Here is a 21,992-nt window from a genome sequence, read left to right on the forward strand (position 1 = left end):
TAAAAGGAGGGGCTGTGGTTTTAGGATGAATGTGCAGCACAACCCAACCCCCCCACCCAATTCTCTGGGATGATTGCTTCACCCCCCCCCCCATCCCCCCACCACATGGCTAGTATCAGGGAAGATCCCTGTCAGCCAAACGTGAACAGCTCAGTCTGAACGGGCCTCTCCCCACCACATGGCTAACAGTGGGGATGATTTATTTTCAGCCAAAGGCAAACAGCCCAGCAGGAACGGGCACTTCTGAATGTCCCCTTAAACAAATTCCCCTATTTCAACCAGGTGACCATGAATGATATCACTCTCCTGAGGCTAACACAGAAAGTACCTCCAGGAGAGCTTCATGGAGATGTCCCTGGAGGATTTCCGCTCCATCCCCAGACACGTTAACAGACTTTTCCAGTAGCTGTACTGGCCGCTGATCCCAAGTCTTCAGGGCAAATTAATCATTAAACATGCTTGCTTTTAAACCCTGTATTAGATTTACAAAGGTACACTCACCAGAGGTGCCTTCTCCGGCTTCATGGTCCTGGAGCTCGCCTTGGGAGGGTATTGGTGTCACGGAGTCCCTGGGCGATGCTCTGGAACTGCTCCCCATGAAGCCAGTCAGGACTCTGGGGCAGTCGCCTTTCTGTGAGCAGCCTGTCTTCAGGACACACAGCTCACACAGCTTCCACCTTCCTGGGTCTGACCTCAGAGCATTCAGCATCCTCTGCCCCTCCGTGCGCTTCCCACAGCGAGTCCGCTCAGGCGGGGCTCCTGGGGAAGCCAGAGGGTCCTGCACCCCAACTTCGCAGTCAGACGTGACTCTCAGCCAGCCAGTAAAACAGAAGGTTTATTAGACGACAGGAACATGGTCTAAAACAGAGCTTGCAGGTGCAGAGAACGGGACCCCTCAGCTGGGTCCATTTTGGGGGGCAGTGAGCCAGACAACCACGTCTGCACTTCACTCCATGTCCCAGCCAGCCCCAAACTGAAAAAACCCCCTCCAGCCCCTCCTCCTCTGGGCTTTGTTCCTTTCCCGGGCCAGGTGGTCACCTGATTCCTTTGTTCTCCAACCCTTCAGCTCTCACCTTGCAGGGGGGGAAGGGCCCAGGCCATTAGTTGCCAGGAAACAGGGTGTCGGCCATTCTCTGTGTCCAGACTCCTGCACACACATGCCCTCTAGGGCTCTGCAATGATCATACACCCTTACTCCACCCCCTAGATACTTAAGAACTGCCTAGGGGAAACTGAGGCACCCCCACACTATTCAGAGGAAACATTAAGAACAGTCCCACTTCGTCACATCTCTCCCCCCTTCGAGATCGAACTGAGCGGGGTCACTTTAGCCGGTGACCTGGGGAAGTTCGAAGCCACCAACGTTCCCATGGATGACCCAGCATCTCTCCCATTCCTTGATAGGAGTTACACCAGGCCCTTCCAGTTTCACGCCCTCCCTTAGGTCAGGGGTGGTCGATAGCACTCGCAGGCCGCATGTGGGAAGGTTTATGCAGCCCATGCCCTTTGGCCACCCCAAGAATGTCTCCCCATTGACCATCACCTTCTGCTCCCACTGGAGGTCCGGGGGGCCTGGCCCCAGGAAACTCCACACAGACATATAGGTTGGGGTCAGGAGTGGGAGCCTGTCCACATCCCCAACCATCTGGCTGACGGAGTCTATGGCCTTGGGACCCAGCAAGGGAGCTAGACACCGGGGCTTTTCCGCAGGGTCCCCTTGGTTCAAATCGCCAGCCTGCTCAAAGGCAGTGAGGTGGCATCCACACACACACCCCCCTTAACCAGGGGCAGCAATTTAGTCTCGAGGTTCCCTGCGGAACTGGCCCCCCGGGGTCTATCCCCACTCACCCCTGGGAGGTCCCCTAGGCCTCTCCGCTCCCCCACTGCCAGTTCATGCTGCTGCTGCTTCTGCAGCTCTTTCTCAGGCTCTCGCTGTCTCTCACAGTCCTCTTGCTCTCTCAGACTCAGCTCCAATCCCGTCCGTCTTGATCCCCCAATGGGGAACCCGATCGTGAAGACCCCCGTCTGGTCGGGGACAGGAGTCTTGGGGATGCCTGGCTCCCGCTCCAGCTGCTCCCAGATCCTGCTATAGCCCCAGTTGGGGTCAGGAATCTGTTCCTTAGAGCGGTCATCCTCCTCCAGCTGCACGATTAACTCTGCTTTGGTGAACTTTCCAATGCTCAACCCTCTCTTTTTGCACAGGGTTACAATGTCCTTCTTAAGGAGACGGTGACAGGCCGTCACTCCGCTCTTCCCAAGTTGTTGTGGACTCACAGGCCCGTGTGTTCTCAGCTCCCCACGGTTTCCAGGGAGAACCCCTAGTGTGTCAGCCCTTCTCGAGGTCACCACCTCTTTGCCAGGGTCGAGCTGCAGACTCCTCCGCCCCTTGGACTGCTCGCTGCAATCCCCAGGGGAACCCTGTTACTGCACAGTCCTTCTCGCTGGTCACACACTCCCAGGGGTTAACCGCCCCCCGAAACCGCTCCTCTCTGAGCCTTCAGCAGGCCTGGTCCTCGGCAATCCCCCTTCGTGTTACTGCTCCCCAGTCACTTACTGCAGGAAGCACCATCCACGGGGTGCAGTACATCCCACCGCTGCCACCAGTTGTCACGGAGTCCCTGGGCGATGCTCTGGAACTGCTCCCCATGAAGCCAGTCAGGACTCTGGGGCAGTCGCCTTTCTGTGAGCAGCCTGTCTTCAGGACACACAGCTCACACAGCTTCCACCTTCCTGGGTCTGACCTCAGAGCATTCAGCATCCTCTGCCCCTCCGTGCGCTTCCCACAGCGAGTCCGCTCAGGCGGGGCTCCTGGGGAAGCCAGAGGGTCCTGCACCCCAACTTCGCAGTCAGACGTGACTCTCAGCCAGCCAGTAAAACAGAAGGTTTATTAGACGACAGGAACATGGTCTAAAACAGAGCTTGCAGGTGCAGAGAACGGGACCCCTCAGCTGGGTCCATTTTGGGGGGCAGTGAGCCAGACAACCACGTCTGCACTTCACTCCATGTCCCAGCCAGCCCCAAACTGAAAAAACCCCCTCCAGCCCCTCCTCCTCTGGGCTTTGTTCCTTTCCCGGGCCAGGTGGTCACCTGATTCCTTTGTTCTCCAACCCTTCAGCTCTCACCTTGCAGGGGGGGAAGGGCCCAGGCCATTAGTTGCCAGGAAACAGGGTGTCGGCCATTCTCTGTGTCCAGACTCCTGCACACACATGCCCTCTAGGGCTCTGCAATGATCATACACCCTTACTCCACCCCCTAGATACTTAAGAACTGCCTAGGGGAAACTGAGGCACCCCCACACTATTCAGAGGAAACATTAAGAACAGTCCCACTTCGTCACAATTGGCTCCAGGGTGATGAACGGTTCCTGGCTGCCGGGGAGAAGGGATTCTCCGCTTGCCTGCTGTGTGCTATCCTTAACCTCCTCATCTTCCTCATCCACAAAATCCTCATCCCTGTTGTGTGAGACTCCCCCCTTGCAGGTGTCCATGGACAGTGGTGGGGTAGTGGTAGGGGCCCCTCCTAGAATTGCATGCAGCTCATCATAGAAGCGGCATGTGTGGGGCTATAACCCGGAGTGACCGTTTGCATCCTTTGTCTTTTGGTAGACTTGCCTCAGCTCCTTAACTTCCATGCGGCACTGCTGTGTCCCCCTGTTGTAGCTTCTGTCCAACGTGCCCTGGGAGATTTCGGCAAATACGTTGGCATTTCGTCTTTTGGAATGGAGTTCTGCCTGCACAGATTCTTCTCCCCATACAGCGATCAGATCCAGTCCCTCCTGTTCGGTCCATGCTGGAGCTCTTTTGCGATTCTGGGACTGCATGGTCACCTGTGCTGATCAGCTCGCCACACGGGCAAAACAGGAAATGAAATTCAAAAGTTCCCGGGGCTTTTCCTGTCTACCTGGCCAGTGCATCTGAGTTGAGAGTGCTGTCCAGAGCGGTCACAATGGAGCACTCTGGGATAGCTCCTGGAGGCCAATACCGTCCAATTGTGTCCACACTACCCCAAATTTGACCCAGCAAGGTTGATTTTAGTGCTACTCCCCTCGCCGGGGAGGAGTACAGAAATTGATTTTAAGAGCCCTTTAAGTCGACAAAATGGGCTTGGTCATGTGGACGGGTACAGGGTTAAATCGACCTAACACTGCTAAATTCGACCTAAACTCGTAGTGTAGATCAGGGCTTTGTGTGTGACTGATCATCTCAAACCTAGTGCATACTGATCTCCAAGGGCCCTGATCTTGTGTATGTGCTCAGTTTTTGCTAATTCATTGGGAGTTGAGAGCACTTGCTCTGCAGAGTTGGGACCTAGCATTGATTGGTACAAAACCAAATCAAATATGTTATCTATTGCTATCTGAGCAATGCTTCTTACAACTGGCATGGTTTCACTCAATCCAGTATTATCCATGCGCTCAGAGCTGTTGTTCCTAAGGTGATGTCTATAAGTAGCAGTTAGCTGGCAAGGGAATGTTTCCTCTTCAAAGAAAACATGAGTCAACTAGGGTTGCTGCTTGTTTTTGCTTTGATGGCTGCATCTGTTAGACAGTGATTTCCAGCTCATTCCTCTTATTGCTGTCACCCATCATAAACTCTATTCCCAGGGGCTCTGGGAATCTTGTGCTGTACTTTAGAATGATGTGTCTTCGATGAGAGAGGAGTGTATTTCTCGAGACTGCTGCTCCTGCCAGCCTGCCCTTCTGAATTGTCCAGGCAGAACTATGTAATCTGGGCTTGTCTTCACATCATGGTATAATGCAGTCTGTGCTAGAACAATGCAGCACAATCCTGGGTGGGGGAGCCCACTTTCAATCCTGCCATGTGAACTAGTGGGCTAGCAACAAGGGTACCACAAAGGGACATAGACAAGAAGAGGCTTTCCCACTTCTCCTAGTATGTTAGCGCAGCTGGGTGCATAAATTTGTTGGGGTAGCAATCTGAGCTTGACAATGAGGGCAAGTGGACTGACGTGGATTGGTGGGTATTCATGAGAGACCATCTCTTTCTCCCCAGCACATAAAGCAGGTATGGGTGAATTAGCTCCTTCCCTGGAGAAGGAAGAGAGTCTGCTGGTGCCTTCGTTCCCTTTCCTTTTATCTCCCGTGAGTACCTGATTTCACGCCAGAGCCAGCGTGATGTGTGCTTCCTAGTGCACTGGTTTGATACCGAAAAGGGAACCCTGCATTCCGTAGCACAATATTTGCATAGCGTGCACATGGATTCAGTTAAGTCTTGAAAGTCTTTGTGGGTTATGACATTCCCCTAAATGTGCTGAGCTTTCTTTAACCTTTCATAAAACATTGTGATCTTTATGGACTGTATCATATTGTGCAGTAATGTGCTTTATTGTCCACAGAATAAGCTTTTCTTAAGGATAATTGGAAAGCTGGAAATGGCTGCTATCGGCTGAATTTTTTTTTTTAAATACATTATTTCTGAAATGGGCCTGGTGTAGTAATGACCCTGTCTGTTCAAGATTTAAGATTTGTCTTGGCAGAGAAAATTGATCCATTTCACCTTTGTCTAATGGAAATTTTTATCTGGGATTATCTGTTTATGTAAATGAATGTTCCTCTGAAAAGAGAACTTGAGGGGGCTGTAAATCTCAGTGACACTTCAGTTTCATGGGGGGAAAATTGGAAAGGATTCTAGTATTTATCTGCCTGAAATTGGTTATAAAAACAAAATGATCTTCATGTACCTGCTGCATCTGATGTTTCTTGGGATTTCATTACATTATTTTGAATAATGCAGTGTTACAATAAGAGAACAGGGTTCTCTGTTAGTAGCTTAGAAGTTGTTGGGGTTGTGTTTTCTAGCGTAAGAGCTATCAAGAGAAGGCAGCCAGTTTGGGACAGCCAACTTCTGTGTCCTAATAGGTACCAATTAGCACTGACACATTATTGATCTAGCTCCATTTAGGGCATTGCAGACACACCACGTTCCCTTTTCATATGTAAAGTATGAATCTAATTATAAGGAAAAATGTCTTTTGCTAATCAGCATTTGTGTATAGTAGATAGATCAGTACTGTGCATTTAGCATTTAAGCCAATAGGTTTTACATCATTCTTATGATCAGATGATTTAAAAAACAAACAAGCAAATGTTGCTGATTTGCCTCTTGAGAACTAGTCAATTTAAAATATAATGGGCCAAATCCTCAGCTACTGTAAATCAGTGTAGCTCCATTTATGTCAATAATTATATATTTGCCTGTTTACACTAGCTGAGGATCTGGGCCATTAAATTAGCTACTGTAAATATTCTTTCTTTCTAATGTTCTTGGTGGAACTGCATGAAAATAGAAACAAGAATTGATTTTAAAACAGTCAATCAAACAAACAAAAAGTAAGGATGTCTTCTGATCTACTTTTAAAATTAAGACAAAAGGCGCAGTATTTTCATGTAAAACAATGTTAACCAGTGAATGTTTAATACCCTGCTAGCCTTGGTATAACCTAGGTTTATGTGATAAAGTTCTGCTGTAGATGCTTTGATGCTCAAAGGGATCAGGAAGGCACTCAGAAGCAGTAGGACATCAGCACATTTTTCACATGCACAGCTCTCACTGCCATCACTGGCAATGATACTGGGCAGCTTTGCTGCAACAGAGAAGAAGCAAAGCCTACATCTTTGAAAGATGAAGGAAATACAGTGTCCTGTGATATGCACTCAGAGGTACAAAACTTCACCCTGGATTGTCAAATCTGAGCACTCAAAATTGGCCTACTAAATCCATATTCAGGTGCTTAAATAAGTGACCTAATTCTTCAAGATTATTGGAAGCTGCTGGTTGCTCAGAACTTTTGAAAATCAGATCATTCATCTAGGTGCCTAGATAAGAAGCCAGGAGCCTACTTTAGACACCCAGCATGAAATCTTGCTCCATTGAAATCAAGGGGAGTTTTTCACTGATTTCAATGAGACCAGGGTTTCACCTCAGTTTTTAAAAATCTTGGGCATAATCTGTGCTGTAATTAGGTGTAACACAGGTCTTCCAGCAATTCAACTACTATAACAGTGGCTATTACAAAAAAATCTGCATTTATCAATGGCTTTCAGCCTGTAGGATCTAAGGGACTGCACATCATACAGTGTGATAACCTTTGCCCTTAAACAGGCAATATTTACCAAGCCGTGTAACAGTATTTTCCTCCTGCACATCATTCTTCAGGAAATAAAAAGGTAATAAGAATCCCTCAGCACATTTGAGAAGTTATTTTTTTGTCATTGAAGAACAAAAAAATTGTTTGAATGTTCTGAAAATAGTTATGCAAGAAGTTTGAAGCAAAATTATGAAGATGACACAATTGGCTGTTCTATCTTAATGTTCTTCATGTATGGGGCTTTCTCCTTCACGTTTCAGGGAATAGAAATTGCCAACACATTAAATCTTAAACCAAGGATAAGCAGCAGGTTGCAAAACTCAGTGAATCACAACAATCAGATACACCCTATTCAAAATAGAAGTGCAGAGTTTAAAATACAAGGGCCTACATTTTCAAAAATGACTAGTAATTTTGAGTGCCTCATTTTTGGGAAAGTCTTCAAGGGGCTTGCTTTTCAGAGAATGGATAGACAGTTGTTCCTGAAAATTAGGTCTCCTCAAATTATCTCAAGTTGGGTCACCAAAATCACAGGTCACTTTTGAAAATTTAGGACAAGCCATAGAGAAAGGCAGGAATAGAGCAGGGAAATAGCAGTATCTTCTTTTTATATGTAGTAGCAACTTGCATCCCAAAGTGCATTAAAATGTAAACAAACTTCCATAAAAATTAGACAGAGAGAGAGTTTCATCTTCCACTGAAATTTAACCATCTCCGGGGGAAAACAGGAAACTGTTTATGAGTACACAGCACTGCTATATAACTGGTTAGGACTAGACGTGAAAAATACTGTACCTAAATGAAATTGCAAGTGAAATTATATAAGTGGAATGTTATTACTTGCTGAGGTGGAATGTGGCCAGGTAACCTGAATTAATTCCCCTACTCTAATGAAAAGTGCCATGGGATCCTCAGTGACTAAACATGGGCAGGACCGCAATTTTCAGTCCTTTTGGGCTTCCCAATTCATCCGCTCTTCTCTGTTTTGGGGCCAGATTCACCACTGCATTAGACCACTTTTACAGAGGTGTAACTCTCTTAATTTCAGCAGAGCTGCACCAGCTGAAGTAAACTGGCGCTGAGTCAGCCTCCCCCCTGCCCCCCCCGTCTCTCACACACACAAACACACACTGTTTGTCTCATGGCTTGTAAACATCACAGAAGATGTGAATAGGGATTTGAATGCAGAGAGGGTGGAAGTTTGGCAAAGCAGAGCAGGGAATGCATAAAAACATACAGGTATGCTGTGGCTCAAATAAACCTGAAGCTTGATTCTACAGTGACACTTTTAGATCTTCAGGATGCTGCCGCATGTACTCAGCATTGGGTAAAGCCCAGTGGTGCCTCAAGAAGCAGGCAATACGGTGTTGCTGTGGGTAAGTGGGATACATAGCACAGAACAAAGGAAACATTTTATTGGCTACAGAGTTTTATACATAAACAATTGAATTACAAATGAAGATGATGCCGTTCAAACTTCAACAGGTTTTTTTTTTTCTTCCCAGATCTACTGTACGTCAGGGTTTAAATGCTGCAGTTCACTTGTGATGCATGTGTGAGGTTGAACAGGGGAAGTACATTTTGCCAGCGTAAAATAAACAGGGTCTTATAAATTCAGCATGTGGCTGTACCTCTTTCAATAGATTTTAATGTCTACCTGGCTTGTGTAGCTGTACACTGTAAAACGGCATCTCTGTCTCTCCTCTCTGCACCCCCAAAGAGCTGTTACACACAGTGAAGAAAATAAAAAAAAAGTGGACCATCTGTAGATGCAGATGGGGATTTGTGGATGGTGAACAAGTTGCAGTCACTGAGAAAGCAGAGATGCCCAAAATGTGTCATCCAAATTGACCAATCAGGACGATGAGGGGAACATTAGCCTGTTTAGATGCTTAGTCTTACAAGCCCACCCCAGCAACTGTGCAGCTCCTGGAGTCAGTCAAACACTCAATCATTCCTTCTTTCCTGCTGCTGCTTAGCAGCCTGAGATCAGAGCTGTCAGTGTATCCAAGGCACAGAATCATAGAACAAGAAGGAACCTCGAGAGGTCATCTATTCCAGTCCCCTGCACTCATGGCAGGACTAATAATCTAGACCATCCCTGACAGGTGTTTGTCTAACCTGCTCTTAAAAATCTCCAATGATGGAGATTCCACAACCTCTGTGGACAATTTATTCCAGTGCTTAACCACTCTAACAGTTAGGAATTTTTTCCTAATGTCCAATTTAAACCACCCATGCTGCAATTGAAGCCCATTGCTTCTTGTCCTAGCCTCAGAGTTTAAGAAAAACACATTTTCTTCCTCGTCCTTGTAACAACCTTTTACATACTTGAAAACTATTATCATGTCCCCTCTCATCTTCTCTTCTCCAGACTAAACAAACCCAATTTTTTCAATCTTCCCTCATAGGTCATGTTTTCTTGATGTTTTCTCATTTTTGTTGCTCTTCTCTGGACTCTCTCCAATTTGTCCACATCCTTCCTGAAATGTGGTGCCCAGAACTGGACATAATACTCCAGTTGAGGCCTAATCAGAGTGGAGTACAGCGGAAGAATTACTTCTTGTGTCTTGCTTACAACATGCCTGCTAATACATCCCAGAATGATGTTAGCTTTTTTGGCAACAGCGTTACACTGCTGACTCATATTTAGCTTGTGATCCAGTATGAACCCCAGATCCCTTTCCGCAGTACTGCTTCGTAGGCAATTATTTCCCATTTTGTATGTGTGCATCTCAAAGGCCAGCTTGTTTTGCAGACCAGGCATATTAGAAGCATTTTTTTTAAGAAGGGGAAATACAGGATATTCGTATGCAATATATGGATACAGTAAAGTGTAATATAAGCACTAAGCATTGATATTATTACTGTACTAAGTAAGTTTTGTTTGTACTACAGGGTTTTGTTTTTTTTTGGCAAAGTTATAACTAGAGCTGTACGGGAACCAGATTTTCCATTTCATGGGAAATTCCACAATTTTGAGATTTTTTTTTTTTTTTGCATTCTGACATGAAACAAAACCAAAAAATTCCCACCAAATGAAATCCTAAAAAATTTAGTTTCAGATTGATCAAAATGCTTCATTGCAATTTTGACTTTATTTATTATAAAATAAAAAAAAATTAAATGAAAACTAATTTTGAAATGGAAAATTGAAATGTTCCATTCTGAAAACCTTGAAATGGACTGTTTTGACCCACTGGAACACTCTTTGATTTTTGTTTTTGTTTGCAAAACAAAATCGTGTCAAAATTGACACTTTTCTGTGAAATTTTTTGATTTTATTGAAATGACATTTTCTGTTGGAAAACTGTCAACAAGCTCTAGTGAAAACTAAGGGATGGTATGATAAGCCTATAAATGTTTGAAAAGCATAAAAGGGTGAAGAATGATTTATTGTGATAAACGGCATAATTAGTAGCAATGGGATGAAATTAAGAAAGGGAAAATTTGGGTTGAATGGAGGAGGGGACTTGTGCTTCTGTGACCCTTCAAGGCTCAGTATCAGGAAAATCTTGCTGTCGGCAATAGGCGGTAAGGTAGTATTTCAGAGGAAGCGCCATCACTTTGAATTGTGCTTCAGGGCTTTGGCCCGCTCTCAGGAGTTTCCGATTCTTTGAGTTAACCTTGTGTTTCAGGGCTTAAGCTGACCTGTAACTAGTGGGGGTTTGGAAGAGACACCCAGTTTATCCCATAACTGCCTACTGCAGGGTTTCTTGCATTTTCCTCTGAAGCAGCTGCTTGGTCACTGCCTGCTTTTGGGAACAGGACATTGGTCTAGATGATGTTGGTCTAGGTACTACTGTTCTAATCCAGTGTGGCAATAACTATGTTTGGATAACTACCCTAATTACCATTGAGGCCTCCCCTTCAGCCCCCCATAATTTTCAGAGTAGACTACTTTACTTCTCTATCCACAACACTACTTAATTCAGGTTGGATTTTTTTCTTTCCTTCATATTTATCCCTTTTGGGGGAGGGAATATGAGCAGCTAAGGGAAATTAAAACCTGACTCAGGATAAGAGATTGTCATGCTAGCAGGGCCCTATTCTGCCCTCAATTATACAGGTGTAGCTCCTGGTGAAATCAATTACACCTTTGTAATTGAAGGCAGAATCGAGCCCACCGTGCTTAAAGAGGAAAAAAAAGAGGTTTGACAAATTTGGTCGGTTGCTATACAATGGTGCATATCAATGGGCCCTGAGTCTGATCTCAACTACACCTGTTTTACACTGGTAAAACTCTGTTTACATCGATGGAGTTACTCCTGAATTACACTAGTGTAAGTGACTTTAAAACTGTTTTCATCACTGGACCAGACTGAAGTAAACCTGTCGTGTTCAATATATAAGCAGAAAGGCTGTTCAGTTGCTTGTTACACTGGTTATTGCAATGTCCTGAAAAGTTTATCAAGCCATTCCATTCTGGTGCCCTGCTAACTTGAACTCATGAGCTCAGTACATGGATCGTCGTTCTGGTGAATGGTATGGATCAGGAAAGGTGATAGACACTTACGTTACTATGATAATGACAGAAGTGAAGGATTAGTTAGTGGGAGGAAGGTGGTGTATGAGATTTCCCCATACAACTTCACCAACACATCCAAATTTTACCTGCAACACTTATGCGTACTCCTGGACCAGTTTGAGCAGAGACTGTGGGCCAGATTTGGATCTCAGTTACACCAGTGTAACTCCATTGATTTTTATGGGGTTACCTGATGATGTGACAGGGTAACTGAGTTCAGAATCTGGCCCTGTAGTTTGCACAGAGGGTTTGTGATGTGCACAAAAATTCATTAGGGTCCAGGGTGACACACCCCATTTATTTGCACATGTGACCTAATCAAGATTTTTAACCCATGTTGCTAGCGGTAAAAGACAAGAAGACACTAATCCACTTTGCTCTTCAGCCTCTCAAGTACTTTCCCCATTTATTTTCTCACAGTGACCTTTCTTTTAAATAGGCATTCAAATATGTGAGGAGCTCAGTGGCTTGTGAGGTTCCTGACATAAGGGAGCCTACTCATAAAGACATGCTAAGCAACAAGCATCTCTGTGGTGCAAAGTCTTTCTACTGGCTTCATTTATACAATATAATTAGAGTCCATAACATTTCCTTTGACTTATACGGACACAATATATCTTATAATGAAGTTATGTAAAATTATTACTACAATGGGTAAAACTTTAATGAGCATAATTATCTCCATCAGTCTTAATTTAACATGTATTGCTCGCTTTTGGATGTAAACTGGTATGTGTGGTAGCTTTGGGTGTAAACTGGTAGCTGTGTGTTGTTGAACAGCTGCTGCATTTCTGTGCTAGATGACATGAGTGTGTGTGTGCGCCCACGCACGCGAGTTGGGGGGGGGTCTGTAGAGCTGAACTATGAGACCATTGCACTATTAGTGGCTGAGATCAAAAGGTTTTCCATCTGATGTGAAGCCACGCCTTAGAAACCAAATAGTCGAAGCAAAATTGCACGTTTGGTTTGAAAGTTTTAAAAGTTTTTCTGAAATTTGATATGAAAATTATAACAAGAGCCTTGAAGAGTTCTAGGCACTGTACAAGATACAGCAAGAAAAGAGGGTCCCTGACCAGAAATGTACATTATTAGGTAGTATTACTTATTGCCTTTCCCACTTTGACTAAGTACATGGAAAATACAGGGGACCTCATTAAAAAGTCAATACTTGCCAACAATTATGACGCAGTGAAATATCTGACACACCACAGTTCCTCTTCTGCTTAAGAAATATGTTTTGTGTTTCAGACATCGATGCGTGACAGCAGTTGGGACAACTGTAATTGTGGCCTCTGTATGTCCGCAGCTCAGATAACAGTCATAACAATACCAGAATTACTTATCACATGACCTACTGGAGAAACTGGGCAGGGAGGTGAAGTGACTTGTCCAAAGCTATGCCGCATGAGTCCTGGGCAGAGCCAGGATTAACCCCAGTGGCTCCTGATACATCACAGTGGCCTTTCCTTCTCAAACGGCTTCTACTCTCCTCCTCAGAATTTGTTCCATCAGGTAGAGCCGGTGAATAAACACTAGGGTAATCTCTGTTGCTGAATACCTAGGACCAGCTGATGCTGTACCCCTGTGTCCGAGTCCTATGACAATTTCCACCAGCTGATGATCTGTCTGCAATGCCCCTTTCACACTGACCTAGCAAAATGGAAGGATTCTCCTTTGTTCTGTCGACCAGTCCGTGTTAAAGAATGATAACTCTGGGTCTGATCTAAAGCCCATTGAAGTCACTGACAGTCTTCCATTGACCTGGAGGTGCTTTGGATCAGGCCCTTTCTATGTATTTGGTTAATGCATATACAGGCCACAAAGAGATGCATCCTTTTCTCATTGTTTCTCTCCCTTCCCACTCCTCTCATATTCCCTGTTACCGCACCTTCTCCTCCTCCTTTCTCCCTCTGCCCCCACCTACACCCAACAAAGTCTTGGGTTCTTCCGGCTTGTAATTTGTTGCTAATCAGCTGTCAGTGTCGGAGCAATGATAAGAGGTTCATCTCTTGCTGAGGGTAATGGCCTTAAAAGTCACAGAGTCAATGTCAATGGGATCGCTCCAATTCAATCAGAGAGCTGAATGAGGGATGGCACCTGCTGACATTAGCACTCATTTTGAGCTCAAGCATCTGGGCCCTAGTAAATAACCATCAGTGGGTGGGTCCGGGGGACAGGTCATTAGCACCACGAAAAATAAATATCGCTTCCCTTGATGGCTGCAAGTAATTTAGCTCAGACGAGGAAATTTCACCCTAGATTAAGTATGATGAGCCAATATCAGTCAGAGGAGGCCAAACAGTGAGAGCTTGATGAGATAGAGGGAAATTTATATGCAGCTGGCTGAATGCAAGATGAGTTTAAAGAAATGATGTACTCTTCCAGTCTTCAGCCATGTGCCGGAGCAACACTAGTCTCGGCTCCCTCCTTGCACACACAACACATTTTTTCCCATTCGGTTTTAAATAGCTCTGTATTTTGCTTGCACATTTTGCAGCTCTTGCATGTAATGCCTTGGAAGAAGCGCTATGCCAGCTTGCAGAGAGGAGCTTGCCATGCCTGCAGGCTTGCGCACAGCTCCTGCAGCAGCCAGGCCTAGTTGTTTATGAACACAGAGAGAGGTTTAATTGTTTTGGAGGTCCCCAAGGCCTCTTGCCCACCTCCTTTTTGTTACGCAAATAGTGTAATAAGCCACCTACCGTACCTCTGCTCTGCTTTTTTATTTGTCTCATTAATCTCATCTACCAAATGCTGGGTGGCTTTTAACAGTCCTTTTTATTAGAAGCCACTCAGTTTGCAGTGGGAATCACATTTTACCTCTGCTGGGAACCTTAGTCAGCGCATCTCTCTCTCTCCCTCTCTCTCTCTCATTGGCCTGGATACATCCCTGAAGCTCTGGCCAGAAGGTGTGGTCAGTGTCCCTATTATACTCTGAATAGAAATTAGCATATTGTAGCAACCTACTTACTCCTCCCTCTCCATTTTGTCTTTGGGAAAGAACCAAGTGGGATCAGGAAAGGATCCTGATACATGTCCTGAGCTCATCCCAGGCTTCCAGTCCTGTGAAGTAGAAGCCAAATGGGACCATGAAGGATCCGGAAAGGACCAATCTGTTGCTGGCAGCATGAACTAATCAGGATGCAGAGAGTGAATGCCCTGGGCAGAGCCCCTCTATTATAAAGATTTGGGCTGCCATGGAGAGACAGACCTGTGCTGAGGGCAGAAGGAAATAGATTGGAACCCCAGCAGCCAAATGGAGATGGCAGATACGTTATACCAAGATAAGCGTGAAGGACAGAACTGATCTAGTACAGAGCCAATGAACTGTGGCAGCGTGCTTTGCTACAGCCTAGAGGGAGACTTCAGCTTTGGCCTGCTCGCAGGAGTTTCCGGTTCTTTGAATTAAGGCTAAAGAATAATGCTGACAGAGAAATTCTATTCCACAGCCATGTTGCTTTGCTCTTTGTTAACACCTACCCAATGTACTTCATTATGTTTGAGCTTTTGGCTCCCCACACATCTGATTTGCTTATGCTCCCTGCTGTCTGACTGAAATATGTCATCAACCACATATAAAGCAGTTATGCAGGTTCCACCCAGCATTAACAATATGACGTATGGTGGAGATGCAGTCACTTGTTTTCCACAGAACAACTTCATTATGAAGCAGAGGTTCACCATCATTGGAATAGCAATTTGCACATTGTAACGCATTTAATAATTTCACACTTTCATTCTGTTTCCCTGTGAACTAACGGTCATTTTTGCCTGAGTTTCCTACTACTGGGTTCTACGGTATACCTCTCTGTTGGTGCAAATACGGGAACTGGGCAACTGTGTGAAATACTGCTCCTTACTGACATGCCACGCAGCACATACAGTTATCCAATCTAGGCAGGTCAAAAGACTCAAGTTCCTGAGTTTTTATATTTGGGATTTAACATTTTCACTCAAACATAAAATGGCTGAAATTGACCAGCATCTGAAAAGTGTTCCTTCTGTTTTCCAGGGCAGATCCTAACCTCGTGTAAATTATAGTCAAAGGCCCTTGTTTTTTAGGACTTGAACCAAAACCCATTGAAGTCAATGGATAAATGTCCGCTGACTGCAGGGGGTTTTGGATCAGGCCCTCAGGTGTCTATATAATGTACTGCAATGTGCTAGTGAAAGGTTAAAGGTAGCATAGCCTAACCAGATAGATCTTTTAAACATCCAGTTTCCCTAATCTACCTGAATCTGTGGAATCAATAAGGCAGTAGTGGAAAGCTGTGTAAAAGGAAAGTGGACGTATTTGCCCTCTTGCTGGTTTTATGACTGAAAATGTTTTGGCGGATGTTCCGTTTATAGAGGTCTTGATCCCTTTGAGGATGCCCAGCACAAATATAAACTGTACTGAGCATACCGTGCCAATTTGACAGTATAATTTACATCTTGCAGTTGGGCTTTTTGGTTTAAGTTTTCACTTCTGGAGCCAAAGTGTAAAAGAATGCGATGTTAGCATCACATATTTATGTCGTGCTTTTCATGCAAAAGGGTGCCAAAGTGAGTGTTATCTTATCTGTCTATATTTCGAATCTATATTGCTTTACCCGTCATAGGCATGCCATCAGTGCTGGAATGGAACGTGCCAGCCCTTCAACAGTGCACAGCACCACGGCATAAAAGTTTATATATTGTACGTTTTAAGGCTGTATTCTCTATGTAAACTGGTGCACAGTATTGCTGGAACATTATTAAATTTGTGCATCAGACATACATGTAGTACAGACATATGCACGCCTTGAGTTTTGCAACCACACTGGCTCAAAGTTGAGCACAAGAGCAAATTAGGTTTTTGCTATGGCTCTTTCCTTGAAGAGGTTAGTCAGCATGTTGGCCACTTCTCTGAGCATCTTGCTAAAGAACTAGAGCTGGTCAAAAATTTACTAACAGAACAAGTTTCCCACTGGAGAATGCTGACTTGACAAAATCAAAATGTTTCATGGGAAACTATCAATTATCGAAACATTTCATTTCAGTCAAGTCCCAATGTTTAATTTCAACTTTATTGTTTTCGCTAATTACATTAATTGAAACAATAAAGCCAAAATGAAATGCTTCAATAAGGTAAAAGAAAATAGAAAACAAAATATTGTTTTATGAAAAATTTTAAGAATTCAATTTTTTGTCTTCAATTGGGATGAAACCAAATTTCAAAATCGTGGCATTTCCCATCAACTGGATATTCTGTATTTTGACCAGCTCTGCTTTTTTCTCCTCCAGTGTCTCTGGCTGGGGCAGAGAAGCTGGTTGCCTTCTGGGGAATGGAGTGGGTCATCTTCCCAGATGTCTTTCACTCAAGAGAAGGAAGCTGGCAGACCAAGCTGACACCTCCTTCTGAGGAGAGAAGCCAACCAACTTACTCCTCTCACAGGCAAGAGAAGCAGACAGGTGGCCCTGGTATCTTCCACAAGAGCAGCCATCTTAATGCACTGAAGTTGTTATTCACTTGTACTAAGTGTGATTGTACTTGTACTTGTACTAACAGCTGATTCCATCTGTTGTCTCTTGTATAATGCTTAGATTGTAAGATCTTCATCTTCAGGTTGTGAGTTAATACAGTGAGTAGCACAATAGGACTGAGGCTCGTTGGTGTTTCCTCATTTACCTCCCAGCCCCCTCGCTCCTGCCACCACTTCACCCCTGGGGTGGCAACTTACTCACTTTAGGCTTGACAACCTGCACTTGTTTGCTGTCTGCCCCAGCCAGGGAGTTGGCTTATAGACTGCTATTGCTCTGCCTCGTCCAGAAGGCCTGAGCCTATTTGCTGTCTGCTCCAGCCAGGGAGCTAGGCTAAAGACTGCTAATTGCCCTGCGCCACTCCAAGGGGCCAGGGCCCTAGAATTGTTACAGAGGCATACCGTGCTAGCCAATTGACAGGGGATTATCAGCCTCTAGGCAGCACAGTGAGATGGAGTGGTCTCCCTTTGAGACTGACAGGGAGGAACCACTCGAAACCACTACAGAAAGTTTTAAAAAGGGGGAAATGCCCTTAAATAAAGATGCATGCATATTGTGCTTCAGCCTTTGGACAGTTGCTACAATCTGACAATTCTTCATAACCTTGGGCAATATTTTGCATTACACCTGTTGCCCGCTCTCTGTTATATCTATATCTCCCCAGAAGCCCTACTTTCTGAATGGCCTTGGGGGGATATCCAAAAAATACAGACAGCCTTAATTTTTGAATGATCAAAATTCATTCCTATAGGAAGTTAATTTTGGGGGGATAAAACTGAAATTAGGATATTCTGATATTCAAAAAATTGGAGTTCAGACAAACAGAGCATACTTATATACAGAATAACATTTGGGAATGATTGTGCTATGGATCCATAGCCAACATCATTTATCCCATCCCTTACAATCTTATTTTCCTCTGTTATCAAACTCTAGTAATTTGGTCAACAGATTAGTCCTGTAACCACACACTTAGATGCCATTAACAAAATACAGTTTTCTACAGAGCAAACCTGCATGTTGCTGCTGGTACTGATTTAGTTCCACCTGTGATGGATGAAGAGTATAGTGTACTGGATGAAACTACCTGGAATAACAAAGAGAGTTTTAAAAAACTGCGTTTTTCCAAAGTGGGACATTAGGATCCTAGAAATCCCCCCCATTGCCCATCAAACAAACTTTACAGCTCCAGTCCCATGGGCATGGTAGAATGTAGAGACTGGACTATCCAAAGGATCAGCATCTGCTTTCCAAAGATGCAAGTGGACAAAACTAGAATGATCATCTGCCCTGAAAGAAATACATCTTTTGTCGTAATCTCTACCAGAAATCGGAGATACAGAGATATCTAGCACCTTGCAAATAGCAGGGATTTTTTTTTTTGCTGTATAAAGTGCTATTTCATTTACCCTGCTACATATTTAAGCCTAGTTAGTCCCATTCTCAATCCCACAAAAATATCTACAAGGATGGACTCTCAATGGTAGAGAGGTTCAAAGCAGTACAGGGGATTTAGCCATATATTGGTCATTAAAATTCCATCTTCCTTTGCACTATTATGAAAATCTCAGCAGAACTCCTTGTGGGTGTACAGTTCACCTGCATGGATCCCTTTGCAAAACTGAGGTCTATGGCTGAAACCATCAGCAACAACCATATTTATGGCACGTGTACCTTATTGTACTCACTGAGCTTCGGTGCCCAAATCTAGGTATGATGTAGACATTAGGCCAAATCTGGCTCTCAGTTAACCTGGTGCAATGTCAGTAGATTCAGTGGAGATGCACCATTGTCATAGAGTGCTTGTTCCATTAGCTCATAAAGGATTCAGAAGTAGTTCTTAAGCAAGTATGGGATTAAGTAAGTCTTGCTTGGCTTTTGTTTTGGAAAGTGTATTTCTGCATTCATTTCAAATTTGTTTCTGTGTTATCACTGGAAAAAAAGCAGCTTTCCCTTGTATTGTTTTTTTCATAGTGTTTGTTTTGTCATGTGTTAACTTGCAAGTATGTACTTATACAATGACGTGCCAAATTCAGAGCTGGAGTAAGTAGGTGCAACTCTGCTCATTGTAGCCACTCACAGTGGGTCTGATTTTTGCATTTTGTGTTCTTCCCACCCTATGATAGATGGCGTTTTGCTATAATTTGGTTTCTGTCTCCTGTGTTTGTACACAAGCAACTTGATGAACAAGCCATTGACAAAGTCCTGATGATGAACTAATTGCCATTAAGACAGGTATTGTGTGCATTCTACCAGCTGACATTTTGAACTTCTCCTTTAATGCAGGCTGCCCGTTCTTATTTGGGAAATGGAGGAGGGGTAGGTATTCCCCAATTAAATCTGGTGAGGTCACATACCTCCTAATTACAGGCTAACTCATTGTGTCTAAATGTGACAGATGTGCTTGGAAAATTGCATTTAATACCTAAATATAAGCGATCAACTGAACAGCAGATTTGAATCATGATTGAAAGTAAGGCCTCTTACATTTTTTACTGATGTTCTGATCACATCTCACAGGGTCAGCTGCCCCGCTTCCAGGATGCTTTGTATTTGACACAAGATGAATGAGATAATATCTTTTATTGGAGCTGTGATGGGTTGGATCACAGAAACCCACTTGGGACTGCCACCCTATGAGCTGAGACTACCTCTGAGCCCATTTTCCCTGGCAGCTTGGGACTTCAGTGCCCTGTCTTGTTGAGCCAGACATGCTAGACCTGCTGCAAACACAGACCCAGATCTGAACCACGTCCCCCACAAGCTGCAGAGTTAACTAAAAACAGCTTAGAAAGTGCTCCTGTCTCTAGCACCCAGAGACCCAGTTCCCAATGGGGTCCAAAGCCCAAATAAATCCATTTTACTCTGTATAAAGCTTATACAGGGTAAATGCATAAATTGTTCACCCTCTATAACACTGATAGAGAGTTATGCACAGCTGTTTGCTCCCCCAGGTATTAATTACTAACTGTGGGTTAATTAATAAGTAAAAAGTGATTTTATTAAATATAAAAAGTAGGATTTAAGTGGTTCCAAGTAATAACAAACAGAATAAAGTAAATTACCAAGCAAAATAAAATGAAAACACGCAAGTCTAAGCCTAATACAGTAAGAAACTAAATGCAGGTAAATCTCACCCTCAGAGATGTTCCAATAAGCTTCTTTCACTGACTAGACTCCTTTCTAGTCTGGGCCCAATCCTTTCCCCTGGTACAGTCCTTGTTCCAGCTCAGGTGGTAGCTAGGGGATTTCTCATGACTGCAGCCCTCTTTGTTCTGTTCCACCCCCTTTTATAGCTTTGGCACAAAGCGGGAATCTTTTATCTCTCTGGGTCCCCACCCCTCCTTCTAAATGGAAAAGCACCAGGTATAAGATGGATTCCAGTACCAGGTGACATGGTCACATGTCCTGTGAGACCCCAAGCCTCCATTCTTCCTGGCCTGCTTCACAGGAAGGCTTGCAAGTAAACAGAGCCATCTACAGTCAATTGTCCTGGTTAATGGGAGCCATCAAGATTCCAAGCCACCATTAATGGCCCACACTTTGCATAATTACAATAGGCCCTCAGAGTTATATTTCATATTTCTAGCTTCAGATACAAGAATGACACATTCATACAAATAGGATGAACACACTCATTAGATTATAAGCATTGTAATGATACCTTACAAGAGCCCTTTGGCATGAAGCATATTCCAGTTACATAATATTCACACTCATTAGCATATTTTCATAACATCATATGGAGTGCAACGTCCCAGGAGCCACTTCTGTTGGAGGGAGAGACAAGATGTTACCTCACCCACCTTGTCTGTTTAAAGCCCTGGGACCGATATGGCTACAACAAACCAGCATATTTTATGTGGCACAACAGTCCTAAAACATTGAATGACCCCTCTTGCATAATATTATGTTAAGTTAGTAAAACAGAAAGCAAGCCATCCTTCCTGGGAGTGAATACAAGCATTGCCCAATGAGGGTCAAATCCTTCACTATTGTAACTCAGTGGAATTATACCACAGAGAATTTGGCCCTGTATGTGCAGACTAGGGATAACATGAACAAGACACACACATTCAGGAAGGTTAAATTGAGAGTCCACAGGGAAGCCCTTTAAAAAATACTTTACGTTACAAGATGACACCCCAGGGATAATTCTGATCTCAGTTACATAAGTATAAATCTGGAATAACTCCAGTGAAGTGAATTGTATTATTGTGGATTTACAGTGGGAGCAAAATGTTGGTCCCCACTGTTCAATTTTTGCAGAATAGATGATGATAAGGCCACTGTAGTTATTTGGGGGTATCTTCCTCCAGGATTAAAAAAAAACCACATTTGTGTCACACAGAAGGCAATAAAGTGTTGCCTTGTATGTGATATCAAAGCAAAATGTACTACTCTTCAGCAGTATTTCTATTGCATTGAATACGTATTAATTTTTGTGGGCATTATTCGCTACAGAATTCACTCAATTAGATTGGCTTAAATCCTCATCAGCGTTTGTTCAATATTTTGTAATGGTTAGCAATATGTAATGCTTAGTAATAGTCAAGTGCTCACTATGGCATGGCAGAATGCGTCCGTGTCTGCCCCACCTCCCACTCTGAGCCTTGTCTCTGAGGATAGGTCTGCCGCTCACTACTGGTGTTTGAGTAAGACAATTTGGACTAGTCACGGGAATCATTCACATAGGCTCCAGGTTTGTAACATTTTTGGTGGAGTCAGGGGTCAGGGAGTGACGTCCCCAGATTGGCACAGCATGAATGAGGGATGGCCGGGCCAAATCTGAGTGGCATTCGACCCTGTGTGCCAGGTTGCAACACCTCTCAAATTTAGGGTGGGCGGGCAGGTCCTG

The sequence above is a fragment of the Caretta caretta genome, chromosome 4 (genome assembly GCF_965140235.1).
Source record: "Caretta caretta isolate rCarCar2 chromosome 4, rCarCar1.hap1, whole genome shotgun sequence".
Taxonomy (NCBI): domain Eukaryota; kingdom Metazoa; phylum Chordata; order Testudines; family Cheloniidae; genus Caretta; species Caretta caretta.